The sequence below is a fragment of the Dunckerocampus dactyliophorus genome, chromosome 3 (genome assembly GCF_027744805.1).
Source record: "Dunckerocampus dactyliophorus isolate RoL2022-P2 chromosome 3, RoL_Ddac_1.1, whole genome shotgun sequence".
NCBI classification, from domain to species: domain Eukaryota; kingdom Metazoa; phylum Chordata; class Actinopteri; order Syngnathiformes; family Syngnathidae; genus Dunckerocampus; species Dunckerocampus dactyliophorus.
In genome coordinates this window covers 23403752-23424721 of record NC_072821.1, presented here as the reverse complement: position 1 = coordinate 23424721, position 20970 = coordinate 23403752, and the positions used below count along the sequence as shown (strand labels likewise).

At 38.6% G+C, this 20970-nt stretch overlaps 1 protein-coding gene across 1 annotated transcript in view; it reads right to left on the bottom strand.

Moving 5' to 3' along the window:
• The window catches only part of LOC129178788 (excitatory amino acid transporter 2-like), a 39666-nt gene extending 23577 nt beyond the window's left edge, over nt 1-16089 (bottom strand). Inside the window, exon 1 of the mRNA XM_054771353.1 lies at nt 15927-16089. The gene's annotated coding sequence lies outside the window, so the exon portion shown is untranslated. The remainder of the gene's footprint in view (nt 1-15926) is intronic.
• Between the last annotated feature and the right edge of the window lie 4881 nt (nt 16090-20970).

Sequence of the window (20970 nt, the reverse complement as noted above, 5' to 3'; positions counted from 1 at the left end):
AGCAACCTGTATTAACATTTTAAAAAGGTTTCTCTGATTCCGTGTGGAAGTGGTACATTTTTGTTTCTTACTTTGCCCTTCTTCCCCGCTCTGTTCGAAACACTTTTAGAATAGTTATAGAACAGTTGAGAATACGTAAACTGTTGAGGCTAACTCGATAGCTCGGTGGCAGCCGTCTATTCTGTTCCTGCAGTGATCCTGTAGTCTGTGCAATGTGGTGTAAACAAAGAATAATACAAGTGTAAAGGTGACTGTAGGCATGTTATTTTATGTCTAGAAGGCTCTAATAATGTTACAAACCATGTTTAGAAGGCTGTAAACTGCTATAAGGCAAAAGTTGCAATGTTTTAAGGTTTATTTTTTCAACAGTATTGCATCAGCTTGTGATTTTACAAATTTGTTATCATTGCTTGAATGGTTGGCGGTAACCTTAACCCCCAAAAGTTCAGGATTTCAACATACAGTCAAACCTGTCTATAGCGGCCACTAAAGCTAAACGGCAAAAGTGGCCGCTATAGGCAGGTGGCCGTTATAGACAGGTTGGCGGCCATTTCGAATTTGTGCGCACACATATTAACATGTCTGTGATTAGAAGCTTGTTGTGTTTGCAGATACATATAATTATACTGACCAGTAGAGGGCATCGTGGGACTGCGGATAAAAGTTGTAAAGAACTACTAGGTTAATAAACCGCTCTTAATAAAGCGATTAAAGTGCATCGGCGACGTGAGTCTCTCTTTCCCCACAACAAGGGGCATTACAGTATTGACCAGTGCACATTGTCTCACACCAGGAAATAAACGGTGTCACTGTCTGCAACAAGCTCCAAAGAAGACGACTTTTTTTTATGTGGAACAACTGACAGTTTGTGTGGATCTTGTGAATGATTGTGACTGAGCTACGACTCAGTAATTAAAGTCTACACACGACGGCTTCATTGATGAAAAAACGAAACTTTTTCATGCATGAAGTTTCTGCTTGAGTCGGCATTTTGGCCGCTATATGCAGTCAGATATTGACCAAGGGATACAAAATGGGTGGCTGCTGGCCGCATTAGACAGATGACTGCTATACACAGGATCTATAACACGTAGATTTTCTCCGGGGGATTTTTCAGTGGCCACTATAGGCAGGTGGCCGTTCTATACAGGTGGCCGCTAAGACAGGTTTGACTGTATCTACCAAAATATGCTTTATTTGCATATTAAATTCAAGTGCAGAGCACATTTCTGACCATTGACAATTTACCAGTCTCACCAGGATCTTTGAAAAACAAACAAAAATGCACAGCAGGGTACACTGCAGACCTGATTTGAGCCTCTTGCCAAAAATAAAGTGCACAGCAGTATTTTGCTTTTACAAATAAGGGAAATCAGAAAGTTTGAGGTAGTTAATAAAATAATAATATACAGGACAAACTTAAACCACCAATAAGTGTGCTGTGTTTTAGGTTTCCTCGTAGTCCAAAAAGTGAAAAATGCCCAAATGCAGCAGCTTTGTAGCTATTTAAAAGTTAAAATATCAATATAAAAATACCTTGCAGCATCTTACAGGGCAGGCCAAAAGCTCCCAAAAGTCAAACACTGAACATGAACATGAAATTCATCATCTGCTGATAAGCGCTAACAGCGGGCCGCGACCTGGCTCTTTGCTCCCGCTAGCTGTGGCTTTAGCCTTAGCTTGATTGCTAGCTTGAAATATCGCTCACTCAACGGGTGTGGTGGTTTCTTAAATGGTGAATGAGGTTTGTTGTATTGAAAGTTTTAGTGAGGATAAGCGGCATAGAAGATGGATGGATTGAATGTTTTATTTGACCATCACCCCACAATTAAGGAAACTGGCACAGATCGATTGGCCAGCAGATCGATCGGTGCATGTTTAATAAAACAGATTGAGGGGTGAACTCACTTCCGTTAGATACTGTATATGAATATTATTAAGGTCATTTTCAACATATTCTTTATTCATAAAGAAAGATGAGTGTATTTACCTACATCTCTTACCTACAGTGTGGTCCAGTGCTTGTCATTTGTGAACTTAGCTTTAACACATTGCACGTAGTGCTTTTGTTGAGGATATTGGAGAACGGTTGAGCCCAATCTATAGTGCTGATTTTGGTTGGTAAAGGAGAGACGATGATAGATAACGTAAACAATGTAAACAAGGAAGTGAGGATGTGGGTCGGCATGGATGCATTTCATTGTTTAGAGTTGATATGTCAATAATCAAAACAGGTTGAAAATTGGCCAAAATGTACACAAAAGTGGCGGGGAGAGACCCCACACATGACAAAAAAAAATGGGTCAAGAAATTGTGTGAATAAATAAAAAAGAAGAAGAGCTCGGACAGCTGTCAGCTCATCAGGTCTATAGGTAAGTATGACTTGTTTGCTCACTTTCTGATCAGACCAACCATTAAAAAAAACAAACACTTGTAACACTCCACACCAAATCAATCAGGAACATTTTTAAGCTTCAACCAGTAATGAGTTTTTTTTCCTGACTTTAGTTGGAAGCAGGGAATCGGGCTCAAGATTGTCCCGCTTAATTGTTACCACAAGAGAAATGAAAATGAGAAGACTTGACAAGAAATTAAAAAAATGATAGGATAGCAGCCAGCCAAGCTTCATCTTTTTATTTTGTGGAAGTCTGGGTGCCCTGCCAATGCCAGTCCTATGCCAGTTACTATGCCACGTCACATTTGATTGTACAAAACGTCTGCTCTGTGTTCATCTGGACATCCGTCCATCCATCCATTTTCTTCTCCTCTTTTTAGGGTCGAGGGGGCATGCCGGAGCCTATCCCAGCTGACTTCGGGCGACAGGCGGGGTACACCCTGGACTGGTCGCCAGCCAATCGCAGGGCTTTTTTTTGTGTTGATGTTTGTTGATGCATGGTAGCATTTGTATAAATGTTTGTTTCTCAACACTTATATAATTATTGGCATACAATTGTAATATCGGCCAATATCGGTATCGTTTTTTTTCCCTATAATGAAAGCTGATATACCCCTTTAAGCAGGGGTCAACAACGTGGTGCCCGCGGACACCAGCTAGCCCCCTACGACCACATGAGGTGCCCGCAAACCTGCTTTTCATTCAAGTTTTCAGTTAATAATGAAAGAACAGCAGAAAGAAATGCATTCTGAAATACAAAATGTGAGTTGTGGACACCAGCATTTTGTTAATGTTCTGGTAAAACAAGCATATTCGCTTTGTTTGGGTTTAAAATAACCTCTGAAAATAAATGTTACAAAAATGAGTAGCTTTTGGCCATTTTCATTTTGTAAAAGTAGCTCTCACAAGGAAAAACGTTGGTGACCCCTGCCTTTAAGCATCGCAAAAGTGCAGCATTGCTGATTTTGCTGCCTCATGGTTAATACTGTGGCGCTGACGAGTCAATCTATTTTGCAAGGAGAGTAACACCAGAGCTCACAAAGAACTTATGGACCCCATCGAAATCACGGGGGGTTACCTATCCACATACAGTCTTACTCCCGGTGCAAAGAAAGAGCTAAAACATCACGCAGCAACACAATAGGTGGATAACAACAGACAAGACACTACCAATAATGCAGAACAATAACCAACAACTATGTGAGCTCTAAACATGTAACTTTGCAGCCATTTGCAACAACAGTGCAGCAAAGCACGCTGGGAAACAGGAAGTACGTTGTCATAACACCGCTTATGGTGAGCAGTGTTGCCAACTTGGCGATTTTGTCGCTAGATCTGGCAACATTCCAACCCCCCTTTTAAGACATATTTTCTCAAAAGCGGCTCGCGGCAAATTTAGCGACCTTTTTTGGTGTTGTCGTTGGGGAGTTTTGTAATATGGTGAAAGCACATATTTTGTGTTGTCACTGAGCAGCGGCGGGTGCTGTTGACAGGTCCGCCCCGCCCAAAGGCAGTCACAAGCCATGATGTGGAGCTCTACGCATGGAAAATGCAAATTAATTGCTATTACATATATTGACCAGAAGGGTGTGCCACTCACGAACCACACTGAGTCATAGAATCAACACAGCATAATCTGTTATTTGCTGAGCAATTGTGCTAATTTTAAAGTGTTCTCAATAGCCAACATGTGATAGGACAACTTTGAGAGGCACTGCCCGAAATAAAACATTATTTTGTTATTTTGTTTGGATGAAATCAAGTTCATTCGTAGTTCTAAACGTAATAAAGGTGTTTTTACTCACGTTTTTTGTCTCTCCTACGAGGTTATGTTTTTTTCCTACAGCATTTTACGACGTTATATGCAAATCATATGCAAATTAGACACTGACATCATCTAGCGACTTCTCGGACAGCCAGTAGCTACTTTTCTTACTGAAAAGTTGGCAACAGTGATGGTGAGAGGGAATGGCAGGAATGTAAAAAACGTGGAAATAGCGGCAAGCAGACGTGGTACTAGACTCCTCTGCCATGCTTTTCCATGCCCAATCGCAAGTATTTCTAGATTTCTAGATAGCTAGATAGATAGATAGCTAGATAGATAGATAGATAGATAGATAGATAGATAGATAGATAGATAGATAGATAGATAGAGAGTTGGACAATATTGGCATATAGGACATCGCCAAAAAGCCAATCGGACATCCCTAATAATTATATTTGAAGAACAACTGAGCAGATACGATATTGGCTTTCTTACCAATATCGATAAACCGATATTGTCCACGAGCTTTTCCCTCAAATTAATGTTGTGTAATCTCAACAAATTAGTCATTAAAAAAAAAAAAAACATGACCAATAGTCAACTATTATAACATGTCCTAGTAAAATCAGTGATATTATTATCTGGATAGAGCTTGGTAGTTTTTTTTCCACTTATCATTATTTTGCAGTATGGCGCCGAGTAGCTCCGAGTGACTCTTCCTGAGATGTGATTAGATTTGATTAGAACAGGGGTGTCCAAACTTTTTCCAGCAAGGGCCATATACAGAAAGTGAAAATGAAAGGATGCAAGGGCCACTTTGATATTTTGTAAACCAACACATGTAGATAAGCTAAGAAGTTATATATATATTTCAAGAAAAAAACATAGGTGAAAAAGCACATTACACAGTGCGAAACTGGGTCTTTGTTCTTTATTTTTCCATTTTTACAGGGTTTTTTTTTCCCCCCAAATATTTCAACTTTCTTTTTAAATAATCTTCATAAATTTTATTTTCATAATATTATGACTTTATTCTCATATTTTGAATTTGACATTATTTTTTCTTCATATAAGCATTCTGACTTTTTCGTGTTAGATTATTATATTAGTTTTTCTCTTAATATTTGAACTTTATTTTTGTAAAATGACTGCTGATTTTTTTATTTTTGCAGTTTTTTAAATTTTCTTGTAAAATTTCATTTTTAGAATATGCCGCATGCCAATAAAAAAAGAGCTGCGGGCCGCACTTTGGACACCCCTGGATTAGAAGAGTATTGAAGAAAGACGCCTGACTCCCACTTGCATAATCAGCACTTTACAGTCATTGGAAATTGCATATTTACAATCTGAAAGTGAAACTTGGAAAAAATTCCAATGAACAAGGTCTCACTCCTGAGCTAATATCAATATCAGCGTAAAAAAAGCGATACCGAAATGTTCCGATATCTCTTTTTTATTGCATGCTAATATCGGTCGGCCAAAATGATGTGGCATTCCTAGTCAGAGATTAGAGATTGAAAAAACGTCAATCTCAGAGCACATGGCAAACCATTTGTCCATGCCATTTCACACCTCGCTCCGCCTTTCCCCTGTGCACTCCACAACAAGCCGACCTCATGCTGCAACACCTGACAACACAAGCCACGCTTAGACAGCAGGTGTCTATAATTAACTAATCTGTCCTGAGCCATCCTAATCTAGCGCGCGCACACACACACACACACACACACACACACACACACACAGACAAACTCAGAGAACGGGGCTGCAGCTGTAGTAAAATAGTCCCTTGAATCAAAGAGAACACCTGTTTCATCTCAATTCATAACTCAATTTGCAGCACTTTATGTTTGTAGGTTCATAAAATAAAGCAAAAGTGATATCAAACAAATGGAAAACGATAAGTGCAAGCAAGATATGATTCATTAGTGGATTGACCACAGAGTCTACAGTAAAGCGCCTACTCACTATTATTCTGGAGGGAAAAAAATGATAATATGTGAAATTAAAGTGAGAATTTGCTTGTAAACTCTCAGATGAACTCGAAAGCCACTGCTTATGTGCAGGACTGAAAAACTGAGTCTGTATGGTAAAAACAATACGCTCTTTCTATTTAGTTCAATTGGTTCTTAGAAAGATTTTTAAGAAAAAAAATCTGTTACTAACATTTGCACAACTTAGCAGTGTGCCAGCAACCCCTAATTAGCACAGATAGCACGCTCTTTCCCACATAAGGACATGAGTGCAGTTCATTCGGTGAGAGTTGTTACGGTGTTGAGAGAAATAAAATCTCTAACAGCAGGCAAGAGCGCCAAAGTCAAGCCGATAAAAAATGTAAGGATGTGCTGAATAGCTGAAGGAAGGAGAAGCAAGTGCTCGGGGGTGGGTTGCAGCAGACCGGCCAGTGTTAGTTATAACTGCACCAGTGACTTGCAGTCAGGGGAGGCAGGTGAATAATGAAAGCAATTCATGATAACATAGAACAAATATTAATATATAATATTAATGAAATAAGTGTATTTTCTTATGATTCCAATCCATATCTTATGTGAGAGTTGCATCTTTTGCGCATTTCCTGATCAAATACAGGGCAGAAATGTAAGATGAGGCTGCTGTGAAAGTCTCCTCTAGGCTTAGTGCGCAAGCCCTGCCTACCCGTCTGTTACGGCCAATTCCTGCTCCGACGCTGCAAACCATGTCTCACGCAACACGCACGTTAGCAGTGTTGGTTGTCAGCTGACAATAGAGACGTGACAAACCATCATTGCATGTATATCATAAACACACAATGGCTCCAAATTGGCAGTCATGTCTCTGAGACTGTTGTTGGTAATAAACACGTGCTATGGACATTTACCACAGACAGCAGTGAGTGAAAGCCATGCACGCCAATCTTCTTATTTGGATGTTGCAGCGGGCATCCCTCATGACTGAGGGCCCTCGTCTGTGTGGTAACAGCTGGGTTTGTCAACAGGACAACGCTGCAGTTCACAATGCTCGCTTGACCAAGGACTTCTTCAGGGAGAATAACATCACTCTTTTGGACCATCCTGCATGTTCCCCTCATTTACATCCCATAGAGAACATTTGGGGATGGATGGCAAGGGAAGTTTATAAAAATGGTTCCAGACAGTTGATGCCCTTTGTGAAGCCATCTTCACCACTTGGAGCAATGTTCCCACTAGCCTCCTGGAAACACTCATATCAAGCATGCCCAAACACATTTTTGAAGTGATGAACAAGAACGGTGGAGCTACTCATTACTGAGTCCTACTGAGAACATTTTTTGTTCTGGTTTGGAGAGTTTTTTGTTATTTTTTGAGCGATTGTCTTAAACTTTTGATCAGCTGATAAACAGCCTCTTTCAGTTTAATTGTTGTTTTCAATAAATTACTTTTTCAAGGTGCTTTTTGTCTCACTCCCCCTTCTCGTTTTTGCATATTGTAGCTCTACTTAACACCTCATTAAGATCCAAATGTGCAAAATGCAAATTCTAGAAATTTTTCAACGGGTCTTAAGATTTTGAGAGTATATGAACGAATTTTGATGAGCTTTGTAGTAGTGTATGCTGTTGACAGATGTTTCATGAGATAAAGACTGACGGCTGAGCCTGTGACTGGCAATTCTCTACCTCTTGCACAAGTCAAACAAACATAAGTTTAACTGGTTACATATCTAGTGAGTATGCAGGTCAAACTGTATTCAAAACCAGCAAGACCAACTGAGGACTGTCAGCTCAGATTGAAGAGGTTTCACAAAAATATTGCATTTACCGTTCAGCAAATGCAGCCAGACAACCTGCAATTTCAGGTGCTCAATAGTATCTGGAAAATTGATGAAATTGTTCATATAAACATTTAACTTGATTCCATTAGCAGTTAGAAATGGCCATGCCATCACATTGCCTCCACTACATTTGACACATGGTGTGTGGTGCTTTGGATCATGATGCTGTTCCTTCTCCATACCTTTCTCTCCCCATCATTCTGATGCAAATTGTAACGGCTTAAGACTTTTTCTGCCAAAGTGTAGTTGTGCTTTCCTATACATGGATGTTACCATTGGTTTGCATGGTGAATCATTTTAATTCATTCAAAGTCCTGGTTATAAGTGCAGTGATATTGACGACAATGTCCATTTTTCAAATGCTTAAAAATAACTATAGTACGTATAATAGCTCCAAAATGATATTTTTAAGTTACAATCTACACTTTCTTCACATTTTTATTGTTTTTTATTGTTCTTCAAGTGCAATAGGGTGGTGCAAAAAGGCAAAGGTTCTGGCAAATACTTTTGCAACCTACATTACATTGGGAACTAAGGCTATGTCTGTGTGATGCCCAACTCAGGTTTTTGTTCAAATCCGACCTTTTTATGTAGTCGTTCACATTACAAAAAAAAAATGTGACTTGTATTTGGGTGTCATGTGACTGCAATGCATCCAGGAAGCAACACGCATGTGCACAAAACACAACGTCACATGCAGAGGAGTGTGTTTGTGGAAGTAAACATCGCCCCAATTTGTGGTCTCAGTCCGGGCAATTTTGTGGCAATTTCAATGATTTTGTGCAATCACGTAGGAGATTAACAAAGAAAAGGGCAAGACTTTAGGCTGTCAGTTTGTGGGGCACTTGCCGCAACGTCTTTTCCAACGAGTGTGTGCGTGAGTAGTCGGAGCCAGGAGTGGTCGGACATTGATGTGAGTCGTGGGTTCAATCACTTCCAAAACATCTTCTTTTCACCACCGAGGGTTTTCTTCTACTCTGTCCACCTTTTCTCTTCGGACCTGTCTATTTTGGCGAGGAATTGTGATCTTTGTCACCTTTCCATGGCGTTACATGACCCGACTGTTCAGAATACATTAGTATCGGATACATATCGGATTTATATTCACATACGAAAGAGTCTTTGGTCGCATTTGAAAAAATCTGAATTGTACTGTTCACACTCACACGAAAAAAAATCGGACACAGGACATACATGAGCAAATACATTGAAATTGACCTGCAGCCTGAACGTAGCCTAAAAGTCATTTGGATTTCAGTGTATATGTCTGTGTAGATTCTCAGTCATCTAGGTTATGATAATCTGCAAAAGTTGAATTGAGGCAACTGAACTCTTCTTGTTTGTTGTAGACGTTTCACCTTTCATCCAAAAGGCTTCTTCAGTTCTAAACATTGAACTTTAAACAGTAGGTCGACCTATTGGTATGCACCAGCCACACTGGGCAGCAACAACAACCCTATTGTGATCACGCCCACCAGAGACATAAATCAGTTCTAAACACAACTAAAGTTTACAATTGAAGAAGTCTTTTGGACGAAAGGTGCAACGTGTCCAACAAACAAGAAGAGTCCAGATTCAACTTTTGCAAATTTCACTGTATATATTTTTATCAGATTTACTGTATATTATGCGGCCCATTGTCATCAGCAAAACCTGATGCCACAAATGCTGCTTTTCAGTTTCCTAACAAAAAAAAAGATCACTTCTGAGTGCAGCACTCTTGCCGACTCGGGACAGTCACCTTGGCATACTGCAGGTCAGGTCAAGACGACAGCAAACTGACGAGCTCACAGCCTAGCTTCCCTGAGTCATCGCATTTATAAGTTCTAGTATAGGCCAGGGGTCACCAACGTGGTGCCCGCGGGCACCAGGTAGCCCCCCACGACCACATGTGGTGCCCGCAAGCCTGCTTTTCATTCAGGTTTTCAGTTAATAATGAAAGAACAGTAGAAAGAAATGCATTCTGAAATACAAAATGTGAGATGTGGACACCAGCATTTTGTTAATGTTCTGGTAAAACAAGCATATTCGCTTTGTTTGGGTTTAAAATAAGCTCTGAAAATAAATGTTACAAAAATGAGTAGCTCTTGGCCATTTTCATTTTGTAAAAGTAGCTCTCACAAGGAAAAACGTCGGTGACCCCTGGTCTAGGCTATACTAGTAAGGTTTATCTGTCTTTTCAAACTGCCTTTTACATCAAAGAGAAATTTTACTTTTTAAAATTATTAAATGAATAATAATTCTTAGGCTTCGGTATACCCCCGTGACCCAAGCAAGGACAAGCAAAATAAAAAAAAAGGATGGATGGATGGATCAAATATCAAATAAAATAAAAGTGCAGTAATCCCTTATTTATCATGGTTAATTGGTCCAAGTGATACGTGAATTTCCGCAAAGTAGGATTCCTTATTTATAAATCAAATATTTTCATAGTTAGAGGATATAAAATCTGTTTACGACCTTCTAAATACGGGTTTTAACATGATTAGCGCTCTCTAGACATGAACGAATACCCCTTTTGTCACCTTTACACTCACATTAGTAGACATAAGTCAATACACCGTTTAAGACATAAATGTAACGGATGCCAGCCTGTGAGGCTGTGCAAGTGTACGTTGGTAAACCTCACTCCCTCTGCCTTAAGAGCTGCGCTGAACACGCGGTCGACAGCCCGGGCTTTTGGCCGTGTGGTCAACGCTCTCGCCTCCCATTGCGAAGGTCCTGTGTTCGAGCCCCGGTGTGGGCGGTGCCAAACAGGGCGGGTTACATAAATAAGACTCGTTTGTGTTACTATATACATGTGTTCCCTAGGTGAGCTGAGTGGCAAGTAGACAGGAAGTGACGTCAGTCGTTCAGAGTTGAGTTTTAGCTTGGCGTGAGTTACGACTGCAGTAGCCCATGTTTTTATTAGGGATTTTTTTAAAGGATTATTGTGTCTATTGTGAGATAATTCAAAGCTACACTGCAAAAACATACCATAGCCTACTTGAAGAAGCCCAAAATATATTACAATAGACTACTTTTCTTATTTCAAGCAAAAAATTATGCAAATGGGGTAAGCAAAAGTTGCTTGGCTAGAATTCTTATAAATACAATATTTTTATTGCGACTTCTTAGATTTTCCTATAGACGAATACCAATGGACAACTTTTAGAGTCTCCAATTAACCTATCATGCATATTGTTGGAATGCGGAAGGAAACCAGAGTACACAGAGAATACCCACAGGGAGTGTGTGTGTTCCACATGGAGATGGGATTTGAACCTTGGTTGCCTGATTGTGGGGCCAACATGCTATCCACCAGCTCTTCTTCTCGGCATGTTAGTTATGTAGGTTAATTCTTCACCGGTCTGAGTGTTTCATCAAGCATGAAGCAAATTATATGAATGGAATTTTTTTATTTAAAAAGAAAAAAGTGTGATTGTATCCAAAATTTAGTTAATTTACGAAAACCTATTGTCATAAACACGATCAGAATTCTTTTTTGCCATGATTTGCTTAACCAGGGGTGACTGTAACATATCACGGCGTAGGACTAAATTTAGCCAAATGATTGTTTCTATCAGAGGCACACAGTCATGGAACACACTACCAGCTCATGTTAGAAGCTGTGACAATTACCCAGCCTTCAAGAAAACATTAAAACGGTGGTTAAAGGCAAACCGGTCTTGTGCTCATGGGTAATGTCCATTCCAAGCTGATAATTATTTAATAAATGATTTACAATTATTTTAAAATAATTATTTTCTGGCAAAAGTATCTTCATAAGAACTGGCTAGCTATACTTTCTTAATATAAGATTATTTTTCTTATGTGAAAATTGCAACACAAGATATTTTTTCTTTTTAGGAAAAAAAAAATGGTTGCTTAAAAAACTTACTTTCTTGAAATTCAGTTTTTGCAGCATGCAATAAAAGCCTGTTGTTCCGGCGATCGAGTCTGGTGCTAGTGTGTCTGGAACATTACAGCAGCATTACTGACACCTAGTGACCAGTGTAGAACACTACAAAAACAGCCATACTTAAAACAAGCCCAAATTATCTTAAAATGAGTCAACCTTTTTTTATTTCAAGCAAAAAAAATCTGCCAATGGAGTAAGCAAAATTTGTTTGGCTAGAATTCTTATAACTATAATTTTTTGTGTGTTTTTTTTTGTTTAAGAATAAAATGAATCCTAAAATAAGAAATTTAAGTTTAAGCAAGTTGTTCTTAGTCACATAACTAGATTTAAGTCAAATTGGGCCAAATATGATTCATAAATTTTGATAAAAAGCCCTTTTATGAGGCTAGATTTCAGCAAAATGGTATAATATATTCTAGATTTAGGAATATTATTCTTTAACAGAGGTCTCTGGAGCCAACACGATAAAATTTAGATTTGATAGATATATATATATATACAAGTATATAAATTATTATATACTAAAATTGTCGGTCTTGCCTAAAATTCACACATTTAGTTGTATTCAATATTAAAAAATATTATATGGCTCTCATGGAAATACATTTTTAAATATGAGACTTTCATGGCTCTCTTAGCCAAAAAGGTTCCCGACCCCTGCCATAGAAAAACAACCATTCACACCTATAGACAATTTTTAGAGCCTCCAATTACCCTAACATGCATATTTGTGGAATGTAGGAGGAAGCCAGAGTGCACACAGGGAGAACACGCAAACTCCAAACAGAGATTTGAACCCGGGTCACCTGATTTGGGCCAACATGCTAACCACTCAGCCACCGTGCAGCCAACATTAGTGCTTGCCGGCATGTTACTATATTTGGCTACCTGCGCACAGGCTCACGCACTCACTGATTATGTCTAAAATTTGCTTAATTTAAGAAAACTTTTTGTCATAAACACTATCTTTCTTTGGCTTTATTTGCTTGTAAAGTGACTAGTTTTAGATTTACAAACTAGATAAAAAGAAAGAGTAATATTTTCTTGAATCAAGTGTAATAATCTTACACATTTAGCTTGTATTTAGTGAAAAATCTGCGTGTTAATCTGTGTGTTAAATTGAGAACGTTAGGGAACCAGTTTTACTCTTAATTTAAGACGGCTATTCTTAATCTGTTGGAAACAATTCAAAATTGTTTTTATCTTGTTATTAGAAATAAATAACAAATTTATGATGAAAATATCTTCATAAGAGTTGGTTAGATACACAGATTCTTAATATCAGATTCTTTTTCTCATGTGAAAATTGCGAGACAAGATATTGGGTGTCATGAGACACTCGATACACTCGATACGGTCTACGAGAACGAGACGAGACGAGATGAGATTTCAACATAACTTTTAAGAAAAGTATAATGAAAAAATATATGACGATATATTGCAATTTACTAATATAATTGCTACTATGTTACACTCTTCAGCACTCTGTGTGTATGCCACCGGCCCCGCCTCCCCCCGCCGAGACAGACTATATGACTGACAAAATGGCTCACTCCGTTCATGCCGTTGTTCTATGGAACAAACACGTGAAGGTGCTGAAACCAATCTCGCCCTGCCTGTTTGGAGGCGGGAGACGAGGAACGAAGACACTCATGCATCATTTATTGTGTGACTAGTTTATTTATTGTCGTCTCAGGCCTAATGCCGCTGAAATCTTGTCACCTTTTCATCTCTGTTAATTCATATTTATTTGAAAAACTGTGATCGAGCGAAGGCGCAAAAACGCACGATGTTATTAGAAAAAAATGTATTGTCAAAATTGTTAAAACCAGCCATGTCACTGATAGTGTCATTGGTCGCTTGGCTGACTTCTGCGCATCCAGCATTGGTTCACTTCCTACTCAGTGACTGGGTGAAGTGAGTGTGAATGATTGTGTCTCTGTATGTGGCCTGTGATTGATTGCAACCAAATGCTCCAATTAACATCTCTTTGATTAACTGCCAAGTCTCCTATACTGTAGTTGCAGTCTACAGAAGTAAATAAAAGTCCGGGATTTCTCATTAGAAAACATTGGCAATAACAGCTGTGGCTGTAGGCAACCACCTGATGTACTTCTTATTCAGGCCACAAGATGCACTTGAAGCTTCATGAGTGGTCAGCATCCAGCAGCTTATCTACCTCTGCATGCGCTTTCAAAGTGTTGGCTGTGCTAATCAGCTGTTGTGTGGAACTCATCTGTGTTCACACTCGCCATGTTGTGGTTTACAGTGAACTCCTCACTGGTGTTAGCAGTATTAATGCTCGCTGAGCAGTTTGCTCCTCGCCAATGTTGGTTCTGTTGCTGTTGCTGTCAAAGAGGGTTTAATGATTATTAAAGTTGAAAAAAGCCATTAAATATAATGAGTTGTCAAAATTTGGGAAATAACAAACTCTTTTCAGTACTGGCCTGATTCCAAATAGCAAAATTAACAAATTAGCAAACTTCAGCATTGTTTTCATTGCTAAAACTTTTAATAACGATAATAACCATGCAGTCTGTAATGGGAATAATGACATTTGCAAATGAATTCATTTCTATCTTCTTGCAGACAAAACTGCTGAGTCCAATGTAAACCCCACTAAACATTGATGGGCATTACTTGAAGAAATACCTTTTATCAGAGGTGAAGATGTTACCCTTTACAAGTGACATTTGTGGAGTTTTAGCCATATAGGGTCTTCATTAGAGCTGAAACAATTAACCGATGAATCAATCATTAACAGATCATCCATTTAATCCATAACTATTTTGGTATTCGAGTAATCATTTTTTTAAATTTAAAACTGTAAATATCCTCTGATTTCTGCCTCTAATGTGAATGTTTGCTATTTCGTCAGTCATCCATGACAGCAGACATATTATCTTTATGTTTTAGGCAAAAACACGATATTCACACACATCAGCTTTTACTTTGGGAAACAGTGATTGACATTTTTGACTCTTTTCTGCTTTGTTGTAGACCAAACCATAACTGTTTGTGTTTGGTTCATATTGATTTGGTTCGTCTAGGGCAGGGGTTGGCAACCTTCAGCATCAAAAGAGCCATTTGGGCCTGTTTCCACCCAATTAAAACCCACTTGGATTCACAAAACCTATTTGACCTCTAAATTGAACGTAATGCTACATATGTAATTCCCTTAAATGCATTGTCACGTTCCTTTTCTGTCTTCCTGTCTGTCCTGGCGGTGTGACTGGCCACATCTAAATAGCTACAAAGGGGGTTAAAAAGCGAAATAGTTGACCAGTGTTACGGTTTCTCACTGGGTTGACTCACAAGAAAACATTGCCTCTCGCACTTCAGCGGAGGATTGCACAGCACACGGTCAACCATGACTCAGAACTTTGAAAGTCTTAAGTGTAAAACCATAAAAGAGCCGTATGCGGCCCTGCAGCTGCGGGTTGCAGACCCCTGGTCTACAACCTAACAGATTGCTCAATTAATTGAAACAACAAGCTTCAGATTTGGACTAAAACAGGGGTGTCCAAAGTGTGTCACGTGGGCATTTGGCCTGTGGCACACAGTGAATTTTTTTTTTTTTTTTTTTTTTTTTTTTTATGGGGAAAATAGAGCAAAAAGGCACAATGTCAAGAGAAGATGTGAAATGTTGATACTAATAACTAATAACACAATACTTTGTCTTTAAATGTATATTTAATGATTTTATTTAACCTTTTTACGACATTTTTAAATATATATAAAAATATCAAAGTATATACTTTGAATTTCCAGTATGCGGCCCTGGGTGAAAAAAGTTTGGATACCCCTGGACTAAGAAAATAATCGTTAATTGTAGCCCTAGATTTAATAATATCAATGGTAGGCATTTTGTCTGTATCCTGATTTGGCCTGTCATTGCACCTTATCTCTGCTGAGAATGCAATACAGTGGATGACGAAGTTTAGTCATACTGGATAACATAAACGCATGACACTGCACTGCATTTGATTCATCCACACACAGTCTCCTCAATATTACAACCAGGTATCACACAACAAGATGCTAGATGAACATATATTCACCTTTAACCACCTGCTCACCTGCTGAGGGTGTCTTCTCTTCTTTGAAATTCAGTCGACTTTAGGTGGACGCAAGTTAATGTTGCAAAGTTTTATTTTACTTAATAAAAGAGGAGTAACTCTGGTAGCGCAGTTGGTCCTCTGCAGCTGAAACCATGCACTGCAGAAATCCTGGCACCTCCCCCTTTTCAGTCTCCAACAAGCACATGAACAGTTCACTGCATGTGCACCATGTGTACCCTGATGCTTAGACAGTTCAAACGTGAGAACAGTGCGTCTTCTTACGTGTGGGTGGGGTGTTCCCTTACAATAGATTAGGAGACTTTCACACCAATTTTAGCTTCATGACATAATCCAGACAGATAAAGAGTTCTACTCGAACAGGACACTGACTCTTAAATCACGTGACATGTACAAAAAACCAAAAAGCTATTATCAATTACATATGTTCAATGATGAATTAAATTTGATCATTATTGACTGTGCAATAATAAATAAAGGCACATTTTCTACACTTGTTAGCCTTACCCCATCTATTGCAAGACATTTTGGGTTTTGAATCAAGGCACACCGATTGCATGCAACTGCATTCCTTTTATTTTTTTTGTTGCAGTGGTTTGGGAGTTTGTTATTTTTTAATTGCTGAGGCTCAGTGTCCTGCTCATAGCTGCAAAGGAGTATAGCAGGTGTCTGCATCTCAGGAGTAAGATCTATATTTAGCAAATCCTCTCAGTGTGTTTCTCAATGACTGCACATGTTGGACAGTCTGCAGGGAAACTCACGGAGGCATGACTCACGTGCAAACATGCCTTGATGCACACGTACGGTTCATATTTACTAACAAACTAGGATTTTGTCCACGGTGTGGACAAACATGCCTTTGCATGCTGGGGGATGCTCTGCACTCGGAACTGCTTGTAAATATGGACAACTGCACACACTAATTGCATTCTCTATTTAAATGTGTTTGTATCACCAGGTTAAATTGATGACTCCATGTAAACTGGATTGTATTTTTCCATGTGCAAAGTTTTTAATTACATAGTTATTGTGAACAAGAGTGTCACCTTAAACAATTTTAGAAACCTGAGCAAGTGTCTGGATGTATTTTCATTATTTTCCAAGATTGTTTTTACCCCTGTTCCTGGATTTACGTTATTGCAGGTACCCATCACAGTTTCCCCGTGGGTCACAGAGGAGACGTACATTTTAAGTACTTCACTGTCTGTGCATAAGATATTATGTAATATGTATTGTACGGGTATTGCATCACTTCATACACCAGGAGCAGGTGCATCACTGATCTCCATCGCAGCAGCACAAATCACTGTGGTGAAACCTGAGGGGAAGTCATGATTTTTTTTTTTTAAAGCAGTTCTCAAAATAATCTAAATCCCGCTCTTTTCAATAATCCAGTCAAAGACATTTAAATCCATTGATTGCTGTTGGTCACCAGGAGTTCAGGAGTCTGTTAATTGGATAGCCTCTGTGAAATAGACATTAGTGATGAGTCGTTCGGGAACGATCCGGCTCTTTGAAGTAAACGACAAGAGGTGGTTTAATGACAAAATAACCCCGTATTAGTGTGTTTTGCCATTGCATACGCATGTTATACTGTACATTACAATCTATTAAACGATGACATTGATGATTTATTATGATATTCATGTAAACATGTCAAAAATCTTGATCTTTAATAACATAAAGCAGCATTTTATCACAACCTGATATATTAAAGATAGCTTATTTGACCGGCAAGATGTTTTTTTTATGAATACTGTATATGCTTCCCAGGTAATTGCAATGTCAAAATGTGTGGTGTCGTATGTGTCAACACTGAGCAGAAGGGGGAGCGAAGGGTTACACACACATCACAGTCGTGAGCACACAAACAGCATGGACAGAGAAGTGAAAGAATCTTGCTAGGCATTAGAGACTACAGTCGTCGCTCGTTTATAGCGGTTAATTGGTTCCAGACCCGACCAGGGTAAATGAATTTTTGCAATACAGAATTCAATGTTAAGAAATTGAATATTTTCATAGATAGAGCATAGAAAACCTGTTTGTGACTTTCTAAATACAGTTTTTAACATCATCTATCATGTTGGACATGCCATGGCCTGTGTAGAATACTATATCATGTTTCTGAATGCCTTATATTTGTATATTACGTTATTTAGCCATTTTAGGCTTGCTTAATTTAGGCCAAACAATACATTAAAAGTTGCTTGATAATGCATATTTTTATGACTAATATACCGTATTCAACCATATTTATGAGTGAATATATTTTTGATCAACTTTGAAACCTTTAGCAAAATTGAAAATGCAAAGTGGCGAGAGGTTACAGTAATTAAATGTAGTTAAAAAATATACAACAATACACTACCGGTCAAAAGTTTTAGAACACTCCAATTTCCCTGGAGGAAAAACCTACAGGTTTAAGTGTTAAGATGGTTGTCTCTCTTCTGTTGTTAATTCCCTTTTTCTTGCCATTTTTGGAGCAACAAATTACTTTCTCCAGTACAATGCTGTGCAACTGATGTTCACGAGGCTATAGTACCACAGTGTGTTCGGAACACTGTTTTTATGCACACAGAGGAGGTAGTAAGTACTCCACAACTTGTAGGAATTAGTTGCACCAACTGCCAAGGCTTGAGAAACCTCAGTTTCTGCAGAACAGCTTTAAATTGTTGACCCATTTTGAGCTCCTTGAAACAGGCCTTTTTGTATCATTCTAAAATACACAATATTTTTCAGTTTCGGGAACCTTACCATTTTTTGAAACTCTGGCACTTCACTTACTTTTGTACCATTTCAAGCTATTCATTGGACTTGAACGACTTGAATTTCAATAAATAACAGCAAAAAATGTGGGTGTTCTATCACCTTTGACCGGTAGTGTATATTGCATCTAATAATTTAATTTCTACTAGATTGCACTCTTCTGCATTCTGTGTGTGTGCTTAGGGCCCCGCCTCCACCCACCGAGACAAAGAGAGTGGACAACTGACAAAAGATCTCACTCCATTCATGCTGCTGTTGTATGGAACAAACACACGAAGGGGCTGAAACCAATGCACAGAGTGAACTCCATTCCTGCCTGTTTGGAGGCGAGAGATGAGGAAACCATACACACATGCACATTCTCATTTATTGTGTCATTAATTTATTTATTAGCATCCCAGGCCTACTGTCCACGACATATTTTTTATCTGAACAAGACATTTTAGATCTTGTGACCCCCCCCACTTTCTTATATTCCTATCAAACGCCCGTCTCACAGTTTCACAGTTACACTGGGCATCCTGGCGGAAATGCGGAAAAGACAGGTCATAACCAGCTCCTTGTATAAATTAAATAACCCTAGTCATTAAAACCACGTTAGTATTCATGCAAAAATGTGATTTTCCAAAATATGTAAATCCATTTTGATTCCTCTAATCGTTGAAACAAAGAGGCACGGATGAAGACGAATTCAAAAAGAAATGAACTTTGATTTCAAGTGTTTGGGGGAAAGTAAACAATCATGCAAATGATTGCCAGTTTCTGTAGAATATGTTGCATAATGTTTCCTTGCATGTCAACCTGAGAGCAAATGACAGATGGGCCTCAGAGTGGCAATTTCTCTTGATGTCATGGGAAATAGAAGTTGGAATAATACAGTGAGCATTCGCTTTACTCTTTAATAGAACATCACCACCTATGCTTGATTTTCACCTTGATATCCATAATGCCAGCCGTGAGCTTCAAAGGAAAAAACCAGTCAAATGTGCTATCAACTGAACAAGACGGTGTCCTCGATATTTCAGCATGTTCAGGATATTGCAGATATCATCAATTATCTGTGGTTTTACCACCCACGGAGCTGGCTGAAAACCTACAGCTAAGTGTGAGCGCCATCAAGTGTCATAATACAAAATTACAACTGCAGCCATTTAGAATAGTGAGAACTGATTTGATTTGTTTCAAAACGGATCTGGCTCGGTTCTTCATAATAATTTCATTTTATGAGACTCAACAATGTATGGTGCAACTACACACACAAACTAAAACACTGCATGAACTGTATGAAATGCTCTGCCTCCGTTTTGATTTGTATGTAACAAACATTTTTGATATGATGCAATCCATGTATTTGTTCACGTGCTTTTCCATTTGAAACCAAAACTAGAAAAACTGATAATGATGTGTCTTTTTCATAACTTGTTTTTTAAACTAAAACTACAAAAAAAAAAATAACGCTTTGTTTTTGTAATTTTATATCTATTAATTAAATCAAATATGAAGAATAAAAGCATATGCAATTAACGCTGAGTTGCCCCAAAGGAGATTTGGAGGCGGAGGAGCCAGTCTGCGTGCTGCTGACGCTAGTGCAAAATTGTATTACAGTCAGCTTTTGACTCTACATGCTTTGAATTTCGAAGAGTCACACTATTACGGTTTTCAAAAATGTATAAATATTTCATGCTGTTGGCTAAGTGAACTAAAACACAAATACAAAGCATCAAAGATGAAGACACAATCAAAGATGCTGTACTATCTGACACTGGTCACTCGGTGTCAGCAATGTTGCTGTAATGTTCTGTGAGACACACAAGCACCAGACTTGATCGCCGGGAAAACAGGCTTTTTTTTTTGCGGATTTAAATTATCTCACAGCAGGCATGATAATCCCTAAAATAAATCCCTAAAAAAAACCCGGACTACTGTTGCGGCTGTAACCCACGGCAAGCTAAAAGCCAACTCTGAACCCCCGACGTCACTTCCTGTCTGGTGTTATTGCAACACACACGAGAATGAGTTTTATTTATGTCTTCAATGTCTTATTTCCTGTTATTATGTCTACTATATTGGGTAATACAAGTGTAAAGTTGACTATAGCAGTGTTATTTCAAGTCTACAGCAGAGGGCTCTAATAATGTTAAAAACGTATTTAGAAGGTCGTAACAGGTTTCCTATGCTGTAACTACGAAAATATTTCATTTGTAATTAAGAAATGCTACTCGGTGGAGTCTGGAACTAATTAACTGGATAAACGAGGGATTACCGTATATACATGTAT